The sequence below is a fragment of the Mirounga angustirostris genome, unplaced genomic scaffold (assembly GCF_029215605.1).
Source record: "Mirounga angustirostris isolate CCGP_5_RB_7025 unplaced genomic scaffold, mMirAng1.0.hap1 SCAF_8, whole genome shotgun sequence".
NCBI classification, from domain to species: Eukaryota; Metazoa; Chordata; class Mammalia; order Carnivora; family Phocidae; genus Mirounga; species Mirounga angustirostris.
The window spans coordinates 141,084,172-141,101,825 of NW_026991716.1; the positions used below are offsets into that span (position 1 = coordinate 141,084,172).

The window sequence follows — 17,654 nt, forward strand, 5'->3', positions numbered from 1 at the left end:
AAATACTTTTTGTGTTCTAACTGTGTTCCCTGGACCTGGAGTCTGGAGCCTGCTCAGAAACCTGCATCCCCCGCCCTGAGCTGTCTGAGCTCAGTGCTGTGTGCAGACCCACTCCCACAGGCCAATTGGACATCTTTCTTCCCGACTCTTCATCCAATGATCTCAGTTTGGTGGCTTGAAATTGGCCAGGGTGGGAGTATTTATATCCCAGATACTGGCAAATGGTACAAATCAGGGCTTTATTCCCTGATTTAGTGCTCATTTTTAAGTATTTGGCAGCCTAACTCTGCTTCTAGCTGATATGTAGGGTGCTTCCTGTTTGAAAACTCTGTAATGATCTGATCCCGTGGAGTAACTTGCTTTTAGCTCTTAGTTGCCACTTTCTCTGTGACATAAACTCCAGAGACTCATGTTTAGTCTCCAAGCCCCCTCATGTGGGGTGTGACCAGCGAGGAGACTGGGGAGTGGCAGGCATGGGCTTCCCGTGAGTTCTGAGGCTCTGTCTCCTCCCTTTCATCAGGACCCTGTTACTCCATCCAAGTCCTCACTATTGGCTGCTAGAAATAGCCACCCTGTGGCCTTCAGAGCCCCACTTGGGGGAGAAATGCCTGGAGGAATGCAATGGTCTCCCCTGTAGTCAGGACAGAGAACCACCTCAGTGAATATCCCCTTTGTAGGAAAATGCTCGGTGTTACTTAGTTACATTACACTGTACTTGCCCCACATCTGATCTGCCCCCTGCACACAGTTCACAGTGTGCACCTTCCACACATTCCAGAGTCACTGGTCTGGGGCAAAATAAAAAGTACATTACAGCACAGAGTATGTGGGAATCACATCTTTACATAACACTGCTTTAAAAAAAAAATTATTTATTTATTTATTTGAGAGAGAGCGAGCGAGCACACAACGGGGATGAGAGGCAGAGGGAGAGAATTTCAAGTAGACTCCTTGCTGAGCACAGAGTCAGGCCCTCAGGGCTCAATCCCAGGACCCTGAAGTCAGGACCTGAGCCGAAAACAAGAGTCAGCTGCTTAACCGACTGAGTCACCCAGGTGCCCCAACATAACATTGATTTTTGATTATGAGATCAAAATGCAGGATGAGAGTAATCACATTCTCAGACCCATCTACACATGATTATGGGAAAATTAGAGTGCAGACCATTTCAGCTATTTACAGTTTATTTATAAAGATAATTCTGGCATTTTAATGGGAGAATAGCAAAGGTTTGGCTGTTTCACTGATGAGATGTGTGTGTGCGTGCGTGCCTATCACATATAAACCCTCCTAAGGCTTGGGAGGGACTAAATCGCTCCCGTCTTGTAGATGCCTCTTGGCACCTGTCATGCTGCATATCTTTCCCAGTGGGACTATGCGCCCCTCCGAAGAGCCACCATCTGCTGTGAATAAAGAAAGAGCAAAATGTTGTGTGTGTCAGTGAAGTCTATTTTGCACCCTTGATCTTCTTGTCTCGCTACTTTATTTGTCCTCTTTCCAGCTTTTCTGGTTCAAGTGGCACCACTTTCACTTTGAACCAAATACTTGTATCTGTTTACAACCCAATCTATATGTATTTTAAAACACTCTTTCTGTTTTGTTTTGGTCCCTTCGGGGGTAGGTGTGCGTTGAGTGAGATCTGGGAGAAAGGGTTTAAGAAAAAAAAAATCCAGATTACGTTTGCGAACTTCACCGAAGTACAACTTTGCCAACACAATGTGCTTTCTTTAGTTGGAGGAGGTTGTTTTTGAGAGAGGTATCTGTTCCTCATCTCCGTGGAAGTCATTTATTTCCACTTATTTTCAACTCTACTTTCACATTTTTGTTTTTCTCCACTATTTTTGATAGAAAATTGGCATACTTGAGTTGTCAACTATGTAGGGAAGCTTTTAAGTCCTTTAAAATGTTCCAATGTAAGTCTTATAGTTTGATAACTATTTTATAAAAAATATTCCTTGGTTTTCATTTCCACCCCCCTTTGGGATCTCTTAGCTATATTTGAAAATGCACACATGATAAAACCTAATAATAAAATTCTGAGCACAGATTTCTCTCATGCAACATTCTTGAACCATGATTACATTTTTTTTATAATGCTGTGTCCTAATGGGCCAGATGACATTCCTGGCTTGTTATTTGTTGAGCCATCTTAACCTTGACAGGTCTTCAAGTGCTTGGCTGTCAGGGCTAGTGAACAGAGCCCCCTGCTGGAGGTTCTGGGGATCAGACTTCCAATGCAAAGGAGCGGGTCCCTCCTGAGAGCTGGGAGACCAGGAGGCGGGAATATAACCATCGCAGTGGAAAAAGGGACAGCATGCTTTTGACTGACGGCACAAGTCAATATAATCTCAAAGGATTTCTTCAATAGTGCTTCATTTCCTTTGGAAAGTTTGGGTAATAAAGGCAGAGACCCTGATCTATTTAAATCACCAACTTTGTCAAATTAGTATTTCCTGAGAAATCATTCTTTAGGTTGTTGATAGGTGTGCCAGAGGAAAAGGTGTCCTGTTCTCCAGTAAGTCTTGAAAATGGTGGATTAAATATGACTCTTTGTTGCAGAACTTCTCAGAGCCTTTAATTTGAAAAGAGAATTTCAAACAACACGGATCACTTTCCCTAAACTTGTTTGACCATGGGTATTTATTCTGTGACACATTTATTAATATTTTTGAAACATTTCATAGAATATCAGTGTAGGAAGTCCACTGATATTCTTTTTTCACTTTTTCTAAGAGTTTTGTTTGGAAGACAATTTCACTATACTTACATTCTAATTTTACTAGAGTACATAAAACTGAAGACTATTGCTGATCAATATTTTTGACTATTTTTTTTTTCTTTTTTGCCCTCCTCTGATGGTTTCTTTTTTCTTTTCTTTTCTTTTTTTTCTTTTTAAATCCTGGGGACAGAGAACTTTGCACTTAGTGACATTTTAAATTCATCTCAAGCCTGTGTCTTTGTTCAGTGTTTGTATTAGCCTTATCAATATCTTTGTTTAGACCTAGGCTCATTCATATTTTATAAAGATTATTTTTCCTTAATTTCTACGGACATGCTTTGTGTTAACAATTTGCAGTGCTTGAAAATAAGGCTGATGAATTGTTCTTATATTAGATTTATAGGAAAATGAAATATTGATTCTGTGTACAAAAAAGTGAACTGAGCTCATACAGGTATTATGTAACCAAACCCTTCTCATAAAACCAAAGTACATTTGAAAAGAAATGTATCTTATTTTTATTACTATTACAATTGTTTTCTCTTAAAATTTCCTGCTTTAAGAATATTCTTCTGGGCTCATATGCAGATGGATATCATTTTGCAAGTGTGACTGAGCAAGGGGAATATGTACTTGAAAACACATAAAATTTTACGAGAAGACTGTCATTTTGCAGGATTTTCCGTTTGAATTAGCTACAAGGTTCTAATTGTCTAGATTACATTTTAATAAAGAAGTGTTCTTGTCAAATCCGGACCTAACTTCTCTGTCACTGTTTGCTGGTTATTGTTTCCCTTAAAACCCTTACACCCAAGAAACAGTGCTCCATCCACAAACCAAGCTCTGGGCTATTCTTCTTAGGTTCTAGAAGACACCGCCCCGAGTCTCCCCCCAGGGAACGAGGTTCCACTGGCAGAGTTTCAGCTTTGTTCTCAGGAGCACCGTGTCCTGCGGATTCTCTTCTGCTTAATTTAGGCCACTGCAAAATGCTGCACAAAATGATCGGAATTATTGGGGTCATGCAGTGCTTACTGGCTCGTTTCCGTTGGGTACATTCATTCTGTAAGGATTCTTGGCTTTAGAAAAAGAGCTGCTTTACTCAGGAGGAAAAGAAAATTAATTCTCCAGTCCTAAATCTTCCATCTCAGTGCTGCGTCTTGAAGTTGCTTGTAAATTCTACGGCAACCCTGCTGATTCCGGGTCAGAAGGCAACATGGGCTCCTGCTTCCTCCTGAGAATACTGGGGCAGGGAAGGAGCGGGCCGTCTGTCCTTCTGTCCCCGGGAGGACTCCACCCCGAGCTTCCAGATGGTGGCTGTGGGGACTTCTCAATCACTTCCCGTCACCCCTTCCAGGGCCTCAGAGCCCTGATCTTCAGAAAGCTTTGCTTCTGCACTTTCCTCTTTTAAGAAAAGAAAACATACAAATTTGATTTGAATCAAATCCACAAACGTTTATTAGATAATTGCTTCTTCCCACTACAGAAATATTCTTTACTCTGAAAATGCATTTGATTCCTTGGAACAGAAAGCTTCTGGTCACTCTAAATGTGATGGATATTAAAAAGACTGGAAAGTTCTCTTTAGGCGCCCGGCTGCTGAGCCCACCAGGGCACTGCAGGCCTCTTTGTGCTCTGCTCTCTCATGAGTGAAAGACTAATCCCACCCGTCCTAGAAGGAGGTCTAGCTCCTCCCAACTCCTTCCAAGGAGGGTCCCAGACCCCACAAAGAACACCCTGGCAGCACGTAGACAGACTTCTACTTCACTCTCTGAAATTCGAATTCATCTGGGTGTTCCCTGCACTGGATTTTTAAACAACGTTTATTCTGAGATGAGAAAGAGTAATGCAAATGAGAATTCTTTTTGTAGTAAACAAGCTTAACCTTTTTTTTTTTTTTTTTTCTTTAACACTGAGGTTGATTCGCACACCTCAGAGGATCCCTGGACTTTCTCTGGGGAGCTATAGGGAGGCTTCAGTGCCCCTCAGTGCTTCCCCCTAAAGCCAGGTCTCCGTGGCCAGGGCACATTCACGGAGGCCACACAGGACATCTTGTTCTGGAAGACAAGGTGTTTTTGCCCGGTGGGCTCCCCCTCTGTCCCAGCCTGACCCGGGCCTGCTCCGCACCAGCCCCTCCAAGCCTCTCCCACTCTCTCTGGAATATCTGGGCTGGCTCTGCTCACATCTGTGTTCAGTGGCACTCACTCTGTGCTATGAAACGCCCCTTCTATGTGTCTTATCTTCCCAACACTGCAGAGCCCTCTAGTTCTGAGTTTTCTGGCATCCCCTCCCAATTGTGCACTATTCTTAGCAAGTGTTTAATAAATGCTTCCTGAATGAATAAAAATGTCATTCCAACAGAAGTTCTAGTCATGCACTCGGGAGATTTAGCCCTACAATCTGACTAACATGTTCAAAAACCCATTTTTCTGTAAAATAACAGATCTTACCAATGGCTCTTGTAATAATCCTTATGGGGGGGTAGTTATCAGCCTCTTTTAATACCAGAAAGATAATCCCTACAGACTAAGCTTCATCGTGGCAATTATGCTAGTGTTTTGTTGTTCTGTTTTAGATTTCTGTTTTCTAAATTCTCTGTGAATTGCCGGGGATGGAACTAGGTATTCTACTTCGTTTATGTCCAAGTCACCTCTCTCTCTCTGCAAGAATGGAAGCCTTGCCTCAGGATGCCATGGATTTCTACTATTTCCCCTACCATTTCATCATAATGCTTTATAGTTCCTCTTTCCAACTAGCATGGAAGAGCAGAAAGCATTCTGACTTTGGAGCCAGAAATGCTGGGTTCAAACCCGGGCTCACATTCCCTGCTCTGCTAGAATTGCCCTCAGCATCTCTCTCGTGGCAGCCTGCGGGTGCTTGGGCACCCAGGAGGCCCCCGAGAGATGCCAGGACTGTTCCCCCTTCTTTGTGCTCCCCCATATTTCTTTGCCATACAGCGTGGAGGGCGTCTGATGGGTAAGTAAAGGGGCAGCACGTGAACTCGCGTCATCAGCCCAGGAGCTCAGCACCTAACAGTCGCTACTATCTATCTGCCTGCAGTGTTGATCTTTCTTGAGAGGACACGCTCCTGCCCCTCCAGTGTTGGTCATTAATTAGCCCTGGGGACTTTCTGTGGATTATCCACCCCCCCCCCCACCATCACCTCTCCCTGCAGGCCAGGCTTGCTCTGAGGCTCCATGTGCATCATTGGGTTTCCGCCACCTGCTCAGGGCTGGGAAGCTGGTGACAAGTGAGTCACTGATGGCATGTTGGAGGCGAGCTTGTGTCCTGGGTGGTATATTTCCCGAGCCACCAGTAAATGACATCAGACTTTGTTGGGGGTGAGTTTCAGTTCCGGAGGGGTGCACAACTTCCCCAAAGTGTTCGCCTGGGATGCTAAGCCCCTTTGTTGTCATTGCAGAAGAGAGGATGGGAGAACTGGTGTACTTTCTTTGGTCTGAAAAAAATTTTTAAATGTTACAACTGGTATTTCTTAAGTGTTTTTAAAACTTAGAGATTTAGAAAAAGGGTTACTTACGCTTGCTTTTTAAAACTGTGCTAGATGGCTATGCCCGTTTTCTGTAATAGCTGACCGTGGGGTTTACCCTGCATCAGCACGCCAGGCATTACCTCCCTTAATCCTCAAAGCGCTCTCTGAGGTAAGTGCTTTCATTGTCCCCGTTTTAGGAATGAAGATATTGAGGCTTAGAGAATATGCCCAGCATTAATTGCTGTACAGTAAAAGCCCCTGAACTTAGTGGCTTCGAGCAGCAACCATGGATGGAGCCCATGGTTCTCTGGTCCACTAGGCAAGATCGCCTCCTGCCCTTGTGCAGGGCACGGATGAGTGACAAGGGTGACCAAGCCTTGACCACAACTTCCGGCAGGGTGGCGGGAGGGGTCCCACAGCCGCAAGAGAGGGCACATCCCAATGAGCAAGAGCTTCTCAAGTCTCAACTGTGTCACTCTTCTTACTGTCCCATTGGCCAAAGCCAACCCCTGGTCAAGCCCAGAATCAGTGGGAGAGGGTGCTAGTTGGGGAAGTGGAAAAATGAAGACTTGAGCCAGTGGGGGCATGACTACCATAACCCAACACAGAGAGGTTGAGTCACTTGACTGTACTAACACAGCTCACACTTGGACTCTGACAACTTAGGCTAGACTTCTGGTTTCTTTACTCGATTCCACTTCTCCTTGCTCTTAGAAATGGGAGTTAAAAGTTAGCTTCCTGGTGTGAAAAGCAAATTCTTTCTTGGGACATGCTGAAATGGTTCAGATCCTTGCTTTTTCATGGCTCACCCTGGCCAGATCAGCTTCCAGAACCTGTGTGTTGGTTGGACTATTTGAGAGAGACTCCCCACGCAACCCCTACAGCTCAAATTTTAAAAACAAATTTTCCCTTCCTTTCCTTTCCCCCTGTAGCTCTCAGTCTTGAAGACAGGGTTCTGTGGCCCAAATGCAAAGTCAAAGTCTCTAAGCGCTCTGTCCTTCTCTAGCCCTAAGTTAGCAGCACGTGTCCAGATGTGCACTCTCAGCTAACAACCTCGTCAGATTGATTTGGGCGTGGAAAATAGGTTCCCTTAAAGAGGGATGCATTGGAAGGAGCTTTGGAATTCTTGTAAGGACCGTACCTGACACCTCGGCCCTTGAAGGGTGGCATGCAGGACCTGGGCGGTATGCATTTCGGGCTCCTTTCTAAAGGGTGACGTTGGCATCTGATGGGTTACCTTAATTACACCATTTCCTTCTCCCTGTACACACTTCCAAAATCTAATTATAGTGCCTGCGACACCCCGTGACCAGCCAGAAGCCAGAGATTAATATAAAGTCAGTTTGCTCCCTGAAGCCATTTACATGGCACGACAAAGACAGTCCTCGAGGATCTGATGCTAATACTGCGATGCATTCCTCCTTGCTGGAGCATGTGGAGCAGACGGTCCCTGCTGTCTGACTCAGCTCCCATGGGAGGAACAGCTCTGGTCTACCAGCCCGTGCAGAGCTCCCCCAGCAACTTGACGTTCTCAGCCTGGGGGTCAGCATTTATTTGGAGGGTTCCCCTCATTTAACAACGTCTCCCTTCATTCTATGTCCTACTCCCCTGGAAGAAGGTGCCGGGAGCCTGCTCCACGCTGTGGGTCTGGGAGGACACACTGGGCCATTCTCTGGGGCATGTTATCTCTGCTGAGATAAGGGATGGCGCGCGGGGCCTCTGGGCCTGGGAAGAGCACCTGTCTTCTGCCCTTCTGCAGCTGGGCTCCACTGGAACCCCACACCAGGCCCTTGGGACAGCAGGTTTTCTCCCCAAATTTGGAGAGCGGGCTTGTCATGCATTTAAAGATTTTTGAAGACCAGCCTCTGAACAGATTAAAAATTCTTTGCTAAAATGTCACCGTGTGAACAATCCTCCTGCCCAGCTGGGTCTTTGGTGACTCAGGGTGCCGGGAGTTTACAGAAACAAATGTGAGAGCGAGGGCAATGGAGTTAAACCTTAAACTGCAGTCATGTAGAGGGACACCCAACGTCAAGCCGGGGCCAGGCACCATGAATTCTTTTGTCGGAGGGAGAACCAAGTTGGATTATAAAGGCAAGGCTTTGACTTTCAAGGGTGGAACAGGCTTCCTCAAGTTTTGGGCAACGACAGGAGGCTTCCGTAAAGCCAAGATGTTCAGCGGGATCTGGTGTTGGGGGGCTCTTCTCCCCCACCGCTGTCGTCGGGCACTCAGTGCTCCACGTGGCCTCGAAGGTCACGGCGGCGGAATCTCCTGGGTGAGCTGGGCCAGGAAGCCAAGTGCGGGGCTGACGGGAACGTGCTTACAGGTTTTCTGAGCAAGCAGCGCACCAGGCGGAGCACAGAACACAGGTGACCGAGCTGCAGGGGGAGGAGCTGAGCAAGGGGCGTCCTGGGGCCAGGAGCATGCAGCTTCTAGAAGCCCCGGCTCCGCACCCTGGGCGCCCTCTGCCCCGAGGGCCCGGACAGGAGCCCAGTTTCTCCCAATGTGTGAGGCTGTCTACACGCAGGGCAGAGGGTCAGGGACTCTGTCATAGAAAGGAGAGCAGCCTCCTGAGACCCAGCAACAGATCGCGGCATCCGAAACAGATGTGTTGTTTCTCACGGACGCCCTCCCTCCGAGACCTGGAACGAGCTGTGTGGTCGGGGTGGGGGTGCGGGGGTCCAGAGGCCCTTTTACTAAAACTCTCATTTTTCCGTAGAGCCTCGGGCTCACACACTGGTATTACTTTTCCCGGATTTCATCTTCATAGAGAAACAAGGAGGTGAGAAAGGCTCTTTCCTGACTTTGCTTTCAAGTTCAGAGGCAACATCCCTGCTAATTACGTAGGAAATGACCATTCTCAAAAATCAGTCCATGAGAGTCCTGTCTGAGCTGGAGCAGGCCGTGCCCATTCACCCCCACAGCAGCAGGAGGGGCTGCTTCTTGCCTGGGTCGCAGATGTGGGCAGCGGTGCTGTCCTGATGGTAGAGGGTTTATTCTTGGTGACAGTGTCAGAACCAGAAAGAAAACTGCTTGATTCCCGGGTTCCAGGTTGAGCCCGCCAGGCTGGCAGGAAACTATTACTTTGTCAACAGAGCAAATTTGCTTCCAAAGTTGCCGAGAGAGAGAGAAAAAAATCCAAGTCCTTTAATGTCACTTTTAATAGAACGGTGCTTTAACAACTCTGACATCTCTTTATATCATTCCAGGATTTTAAGACTTCACTTCAAGCAAGGGCCACTAGACCACATTTGGATGTTTAAAAAAAAAACACAACCCTCTTTTAAAAATTAACATGAAGTTCATGTATACACACGTGTGCATGGGCGTGCATGTATGGTGCATGTGTGCACATGTATTCACATATGTGTCCATTCCTGTGAATATGCACGCACACAAGTGCATGCATATTCACACGTGCACTTGTGTGTTTACGCATGCATGTCGGTGCATGGTACATGCGTGCACGTGTGTGTATTCACATGTGTGCGCATGTGTGCGTGTTCACTACTATGTACTGTAGGACCTTCAAACTAGCTGTTATGGGAAGGGAAAGGTGTGTGTCTCATGAACACCATAGCAACCATGAGTGGTTAATGGTTTTCTAAATCTAAATTGAGGCTTCCCTTCAGAAGTCTCCATATGAATTCAGATGATTTTTTGCAGCTGACCTAAAGGTATCCAAATTATTTTCAACAGAAGGGGCAACCAAGATTTTAAAATACCCCTAACCCTTGAAGGGCCCAGCACCTAGGTCGGCAGAGTGGGGTTGCTGAGTAGGACCGGCAGAGCTCTTCAAGGATGCATGAAGTATCTTTGGAATCGTGGATGCCGGGAGGGCCGAGGTGACATCTCTAGATGGCTTTGCTAAGACATGCCACTGATTAGACGTTAAGGTCAGGTGCTAGGAAATCAAGGTCGTGCCATGTTGCATTTTTCTCAGTTGGGCCCAGATAAGTTAAGCAGTGGGTGATACCAGCAAACAGATAAGGTGGCAGTTTTTAACATTCTTAAAATCTTGTTACAGCAAGGAAGGGCGTGCTGAGATCAAGGCGTTTGGAATGGTTCCAGCGGTGCTGAGATGCCTTTTGTCCGCTGCCCTGGCCCGCACCCTCCCCCTTCAGTTCCACTCAGCACACATACAAACACATGGCTCCTCGGAAGTCTTCCTGAATATGCCATTCTCCAGACTGGCTTTTGGATGTGAATGCAGGGAACACTCGTGATGTTTTTTCACCCTCAGAGCGGGTTGATTTATGGCCTGGATTACTAGAAACAGTAATTCTCTGCTCTTTATGATGTTTTGGTGGAAGGTGCAGTAACTTGCAGTCAGAACAGCATGATTTCAACTAGGTTTTTACAAAAAGGTCTCTGCAGTGAGGGTGGCTGTGAATTGTGCAGCTTCTGTAACAGAGCAGTTAATAAGACACCAGCACATTAATCATGTGACAGCTATTGGGTTTCGCAGGGAAAGGCACCGGCTTTTGAAAACGGCGATTTAGGTTACTACTGTGTTGAAAGAGCTTGGCCGAACACTCTGTTTTTAACCCGTAGTTAACAGTTAAATGGTGTCGGTTGCTTTTTCCAGACATCTTTTCACTTATCTTGAATTTTCAGGAAGCCTAATGAAGTAACTGATCCTTTTTGTTATCTCCCATCCTAATGCCACTCCAGAACCAGAACTGTGTGGAGGGATAAGCCAGTTAACTCCTAGTTCTGGAAAGACTGCCAAGAAGTTATTCTGAAATTATCTGGATGATGCACAAACTCCCTTGATCATGTCGACCTGGCATCTCCACGCCCAGTCTTAGAGCAGGGGAAGCAGCAACCAAGCACTGTTTGTGAGTGAAACTGGTAACAAATCATAACAGAGCTGGGGAAATTTGTCCTGTATAGAAGTTGACATCTAGAAATGTATCAGAATCTCTGTTCTCCGAACCCATAAAGATTCATGCTCTAAAACCTCAGAAATAAAAGGACAGTGATTTGTTTCTAGAAAACAACAGTTATCACTCTGAATATTATTAGAAATGAAAACAGCACCTTTTTTCCACTTGTTTACATTGTATTTCTCTAATGAAGTTGCATTTATTCGGCACTTACAATCTACAAGAGGCTACAAAAGTTTGGTGGGAATAACCATGCCTTTTGTTCTGAAGGACAGGTAAGTGCGATAATGAATTACTTAAAAGAATCAGTCCTCTGTGGGTATTAAAATTAGGGCTGCTGATACCAGAACTGACTAGCTTCAAATTTTGGTTCCGAATCTTACTGTTTAATCAACCTAAGGCAAACTGGTACATAATCTCCTTGTGCCCTGGTTTCCTTATTGTTAAAATATGCATACTGGTAGATCCCAGTGCATAGGATTGCCATGAGATTAAAGAATCTTATGGCTTGATGACTTCATTTTAAAAACACAAACTAAACAATACCTTTCACACAGTGAACTCTGAGGAAGTAAATTTTGGCATATCTCTATTACAGGTTATGATGCGTTAATTAAAGATGATGACATATTGTGGATTTAGAGGTAAAGGAAAATGTTCATGACATATTGTTAAGGACAAAAAGGCTACAAAACAGCTTTTATAAATATATTGTGCATGTGCAAATTCTTGGCAAAGTATATATATTTTTTAAATTATAAAACAATAAATGTTTTAGTTGTTAAAAAATAAAATCAATACCTGATGTTGGCCACAGGGTAAGAATTAGATGCAGGCACGTGCTGTGTGGAGTTGACCCAAGAGTAAATCAGTGCATCTTTCCTGGAGAGCAACTGGAAATATCTATCAAACGCCTTAACATTTGATGTTTGGCTTATGAGTTCCATTTCTTCAGTTTTTTGCTAAGAAAATAATCACTGATATAGGAAAAGATGCATTTGTGCAATAGAATACTATACTACAACATAAATGACAAAATCCTAGTTACATGCGATAACATAGGTGAATCTCAGAATCATAACTTGGCAAGAGAAGCCAGGCAAAAGAGGACACAATCTATATAATTAAAATATATTATAATTAAATATAATTATGTAAATGTAATAATTAACATAATTAAAATGTATTATGATGGTACAATATTATATGTTATTATATAATTTTACTATTATAATTTAAACATCACTGTTTGTTTCAGAAAGATCAAAAGCAGTCAGAATTAATCCAGAGTATTAGAAGTCAGGATAGCAGTTATCACTGGAGAGGGAGAAGTGAATAGTAATGGAAAAAGGTCAGGAGGAGGCTCTGGAATCTGATAATGTTCTTTTTCTTGATCTAAGTAGTCATTACAAAAGTAACATTGTTTATACAAAAAAGGAAACATCTTAACTATTCATTAACTGTGGTCGGCTCAAGTAAATTTTTATATCCATATTTTTTGTTGCTATGCATTAAATTAATAAACTTAGCATTATGGAAACTTCTAGATTATTAATTCTGTATTTACCAACATGAAAAGCCATTAAAGATTTAGTAAGCAGAAAACAATGTATAATATATAGTATGATCTCATTTCAATATAAAAACAACAAGCAACTTATATTTATGTGTAAGCACAGGCATAAAAAATCTCTAGAAAGCTAGGCGCACTTGGGTGGCTCAGGCAGTTAAGCGTCTGCCTCCAGGTCACGATGTCAGGGTCCTGGGATCGAGTCCCGCATCAGGCTCCCTCCTCCGTGGGGAGCCTGCTTCTCCCTCTCCCTCTGCTTGCTGCTCCCCCTGCTTGTGTGCTCTCTCTCTCTGTGTCAAATAAAATATTTTAAAAAAATCTCTAGAAAGCTATATGCAAAGATATCTTAACAGAGATTATCATCAGATAGTGGAAGCATAGGTGGTTTTTTGCTCTTCTTTTTCTTTTTGGTATTTTCTGAAGGTTTTGCAAACATCACATAGTACACTAGTCGTCCACTTACCTACTGTTTTGCTTTCGGTGGTTTTAGTTCCTTGTTGTCAAGTGTGGACAAGAAGCAGATACTCTCCCGACTTCCTCTCAGAAGGTCAAGAGTAGCCAGCCTCCCACTGCCTTAGGATGCTGCAGCGCTTCGCCATTCGCTCACTTCCGACCATATTCACATGACTTTTTTTCAGCATGTTGTTATAATCGCTCTATTTTACTCTTGTTCATCTCTTCCTGGGCCTCATCTCTTCCCGGGGCTCATGCATCATGTATAGATTAAACTTTCCATGGTTGTAGGCATCCACTGGGGGTCTTGGGACGTGTCCCCCATGGATAAGGGGCGGGGCAGGGGGGCACTATCCACTGAAAACCTGTTCTCTGCTCACTCCAGGCCAAACCACACCATCCGAAGGCGGACAGCTGCCCCCGCTTCCTAACGCTCCCTGTGTCGCTGTTGTCCCTGCCCCGCGAGGACACCAAAGCCATCCCTCAGGCCTTGACTTGGGTGAACGCGGTCAGGTTGCCCCCACTGCACCCACGCTAAGACCTGCTCCCCGCGCGGCTTGGCTGCGCATCCCTCTTCCACGCACCTGTTCCTCGGGTGCTCGTCCTTTCCACGGACCTCCTCATGTCTTCAAACACGCCGTCCCCGCCGGAGGGTCCCCTCCTTGTTGGTTGCAGTTGCGTCATGGAGGTTTCTGCTCAAAACCCGTTACTCTTGCTTACCGCCTGCCCTTTTCCTCCAAGATACTTATTAGCATTTATAATTTCATCCTTAGTTTGGAGTTAACTTTGTAAACGCTTGCCTGATACGGGCCTCTTCCCTCAGGCCCAGGGATCATCGGGTGGCGGGGCCTCTCCAGCTCACCAGCCGATGCCTGGAGTCAGACTCGGACCTGTTCCCTGATAAATGCCGTGAGTACAGAGAACTAAAACATGAATTTGAAAAAATAAGCAATCGCTTATTGAAATTAAAAACTAAGCTTGACTTTGTAATAGGAAAAGAATGGAATAAAGCTACATCACCATTGCATAATAGCAAAATAAATTATTGTTCAAATAATATTCTACAAGAATTTTTATGACAATGAAATTTGTTTGTGATATATTATTATGTGAATAAGAGAGTTACAAAGGGATGTGACATGAGTCTATTTTTGTGAAAAATAGATGACTCTATCTAGGGAGAAAGGCGTTTGGAAATAAATGTGCACAGAGCATTCGCAGTAGCTATCTCCATGCAATGAGATAATGCATGCCTTTTAATTTTTTAAAGAAATTTTGCTTATCTTTATTTCCTCAAACACGCATCGCTATAATAATGAAAACACAACGAATGTTACTTTTAATTAAAAATACTAAAGTGAACTAGTTTGTTATGTGTTTAAACAGCATGAGGCTATAATCCATTCAGAAAGGGTGTGTTTTCACCGTTCTGTTGCAACTAAGGTGTGGTAGGTAATTTGGAACTCGGACCCCAGTGGGTCCTGCCAAAGCTGAGATCCTGAATCAGCCCCAGAGAACCTTCCAATCACCACCCTTCCTTTGGCTTCGACCCACCTGAGACATCCTCCTGTGCATTAGTAATGCTCACATCATTGGATATTGCTGAAATTTAAAACATTGTGACCATTTATCACAGCCCCCTAGTGACGAAGCTGGAATACACCTGGAGATAGAAGTGAAAACTCATGCTACTGCATAATCCTGTGGCACCTTCTGATGCCCAGAGGAGCAGGTGCCAGGTCCTGGAGGCATAAGGCTCAAAATGCCAGTGACACCCCGAAGTGGGGGTCTTACACCACTTCCCAAAGGGGCACGCTCCGGAGACTGAGGGATCCACGTGCAGAGCACATTCAGTTCACTCATTCCTTCTGAAGAAGGAAGTCATGAGGAAGGATACCGTGCAGATGGTGGCAGGGCACGTGAGGGATGCCGGAGGGTGCTTTGACGATACATACTTGGGGTCCCCGTAGCAATTTATTTATTTACATAGTGGCAATCTTCACATTCAAAGGAGTTTTACGATGTCCGAGCAACCAGCCTGACAAATGGGCATTGTGAAATATGGAGCACTTTTGTCACTTCTAACCAATTTTATGCAACTAAATCTTCATAAGTAATGTTCTTAGAGTTTGGAAAGAGAAAATCACATCCATTGAATGGGCCTTGCTACATGCCATTCTCTTGCTCTTTTTGAAGACACTGTCATAATTCTGTCTTCTAATGATCTTAAGAATCCATTTAATTGTGGGGGCTTCCCCAAACATAGTTCTTGCCGGCAAGTTGCCATAGTTCACACATTCCAGGAATCCTCATTAGCTGGGAAAGATGGGACAATGTTTGTCTTCCACATTCCAGGCTCAGGGAGAAGGCTCTTTTTCAGAGAGTGCGAGCCTGGCATGTTTGCATTGCTGAAGGATCACCTCAGGCCATTCAATAAAACAAACAAGCAGCCCCTGTAGCAAAGGTCAAGGCTGATCAGAAGTGGCCTCCAGGGGCTGCAAGGGGGAGCCAGGCCAGTCTCTCTGTGCTTTGGTGTGGTCAGCATGCTCCAGCCTCCTGGGTACAAAAGGTATTGAGGAATTTCTGTTGATTGCTGAACTGCTTCTTACCAACTGGGAAGTGGATTTGTGGAAAGGCTCAGGATTGTCGGATGAAGAGATAAGCCCCCAGCTCCTCTCTGTTCCGTTCCCACGCGCGCCTGCCCTTAGAGACAAAGCACGCGAGTGAGCTATGAGAACCTCAACCGAGCCTCTCTCCTTTTCTTTTGATCTGTAGAATGGGAAAATTAATTTCACAGATTCAATGGACTAATTTACAGTACTCGCTGGAGTTTCCTTAGGAAGGACATTGAAGAGATACAGTCAGTGATGGCCATTTGCACTTTTCTTCTGGCTCAGGTTCTCTTCTGTTACCCTGCAGTATAGTTCGGCCACAGTCTTGAAGTCACTTCCCGATGCATTCATAATCATGATATCATCCGGCACAAAAAGGCCTTGTCTGTGTGTGTCAATGTGGGGAGTGTGATGTCTGCAGAAATTAGGGGTACGTGGGAGCATTGGCATGGGGGCCACGGGAAAAGGGCAGCTTCCCTCTCCACCAGCAGCCCACAAGTCAGAGGGAAGGCAGGCTGTGAGTACAGACCTACAGGCCAAACCGAGCAGCACACAGATCCACTCTATGAATTACTGACTTAAGCAGATGATGCTGATAAATGGACCGTCAAAAACCAAATCACATAGATGCAAAAATTCTAAATTAAAAATGGGCAACCAAAATCCAATGGCATCCCCCAGATTACCTAGATTTAAATAGACGCTATTTTAGAAATGTAGGAATGATTCACCATCAGGACATCTCCTTACACAATTCACTACATCACCCTCTTTAAGGAGAAAAATTATGATCATCTCAATACATTCTAAAAATGCATTTGATAAAATTTAGCAGGTATCCATCCTTAATAAAATATCAAGCAAATCAATTAGGAGGAAATAATTTAAATTTGAAAGTGGCAATTTTTAAAAAGCCAACAGCAGATATTATTCTAAATGGTGAAATGCTAAACTGATTTACACTAAAACTGAGAACAAGACAGGGATATTTACTATCACTATTATTATTTTATATATTTGATGTTTCTAGGAAATCTACTAAGAAAAGGACATCGTCTTTATATAAATTGATGAATCACAAACCTGTGCCTTTGAAACCAATAATACATTCTATGTTAATTAATTGAATTAAAATTAAAAAATGTTTAAAAAAATAAAATACTTGGAAAAAAGATAAAATGATTCTTCTTGCTGATGATATGAGTGCATATCTACAAAACCCAAGATACTCAAATATGGAAAAATGGAACAATAATAAAATCCTAGAAATGGATCCCAGTACATTATGGGACCTTGGCAAAGGAGTAAATTCAGTAAGAAAGGAAGAGAGGCATGGCTGCAACTGGCTCGCTGTCTAAAGTAAAATCATCTTGGATTCTGTCTCTCATGATATGCAAAATACTATATGGGTTGATGACTTACAGGTAGAAATTTAAAGGTGAAAATTATAAAACAAAACTGGCCGGGGCGATCTATTGGACTTAGTGGTAATAGGGTCTTCATAAGCATGGGAGTAAATCCAAAAGCCATAAAATAAATATATTTGACTACTTAAAAATAAAATAGTTTTTATAAAGAAAAGATACCACACACACAGTCAACTGACAAATGAAAGAGGGAGAAAAACATTGCACTCCAGGGGCATTAAAGGATTAAGTTCAAAGGGAGAAAAAGGATTAAAATTTACAGGTAAAAAACATTCACAAATTGGTAACAATGATGTGAATAATCCAAGAGACAATATACAAAAAATACTAATAAACTACAGACCAGTAAATTCTTGTAGCCTATAGTCTCATAACAGGATGTTCAACCTCTCTTGTAGTCAGAGAAACTCAAATCCAAGTACTAGCTCTCACATTATACCCACCAGTTTGGAAAATTAAACAAACAAACAAAGAAAAAAAACAGAAAAACTGGCTG

At 43.8% G+C, this 17,654-nt stretch overlaps 1 long non-coding RNA gene across 1 annotated transcript; it reads right to left on the minus strand.

Annotated features, from left to right (window-relative positions):
* Positions 1-3,293: 3,293 nt before the first annotated feature.
* On the minus strand, positions 3,294-6,389 carry LOC123837320 (uncharacterized). Its single transcript, XR_006789178.1, has 3 exons — positions 6,255-6,389; positions 5,939-6,173; positions 3,294-4,120 (listed from the first exon to the last, which is right to left on the minus strand). It is a non-coding gene; the product is annotated as an uncharacterized LOC123837320 (long non-coding RNA).
* Positions 6,390-17,654: the final 11,265 nt, after the last annotated feature.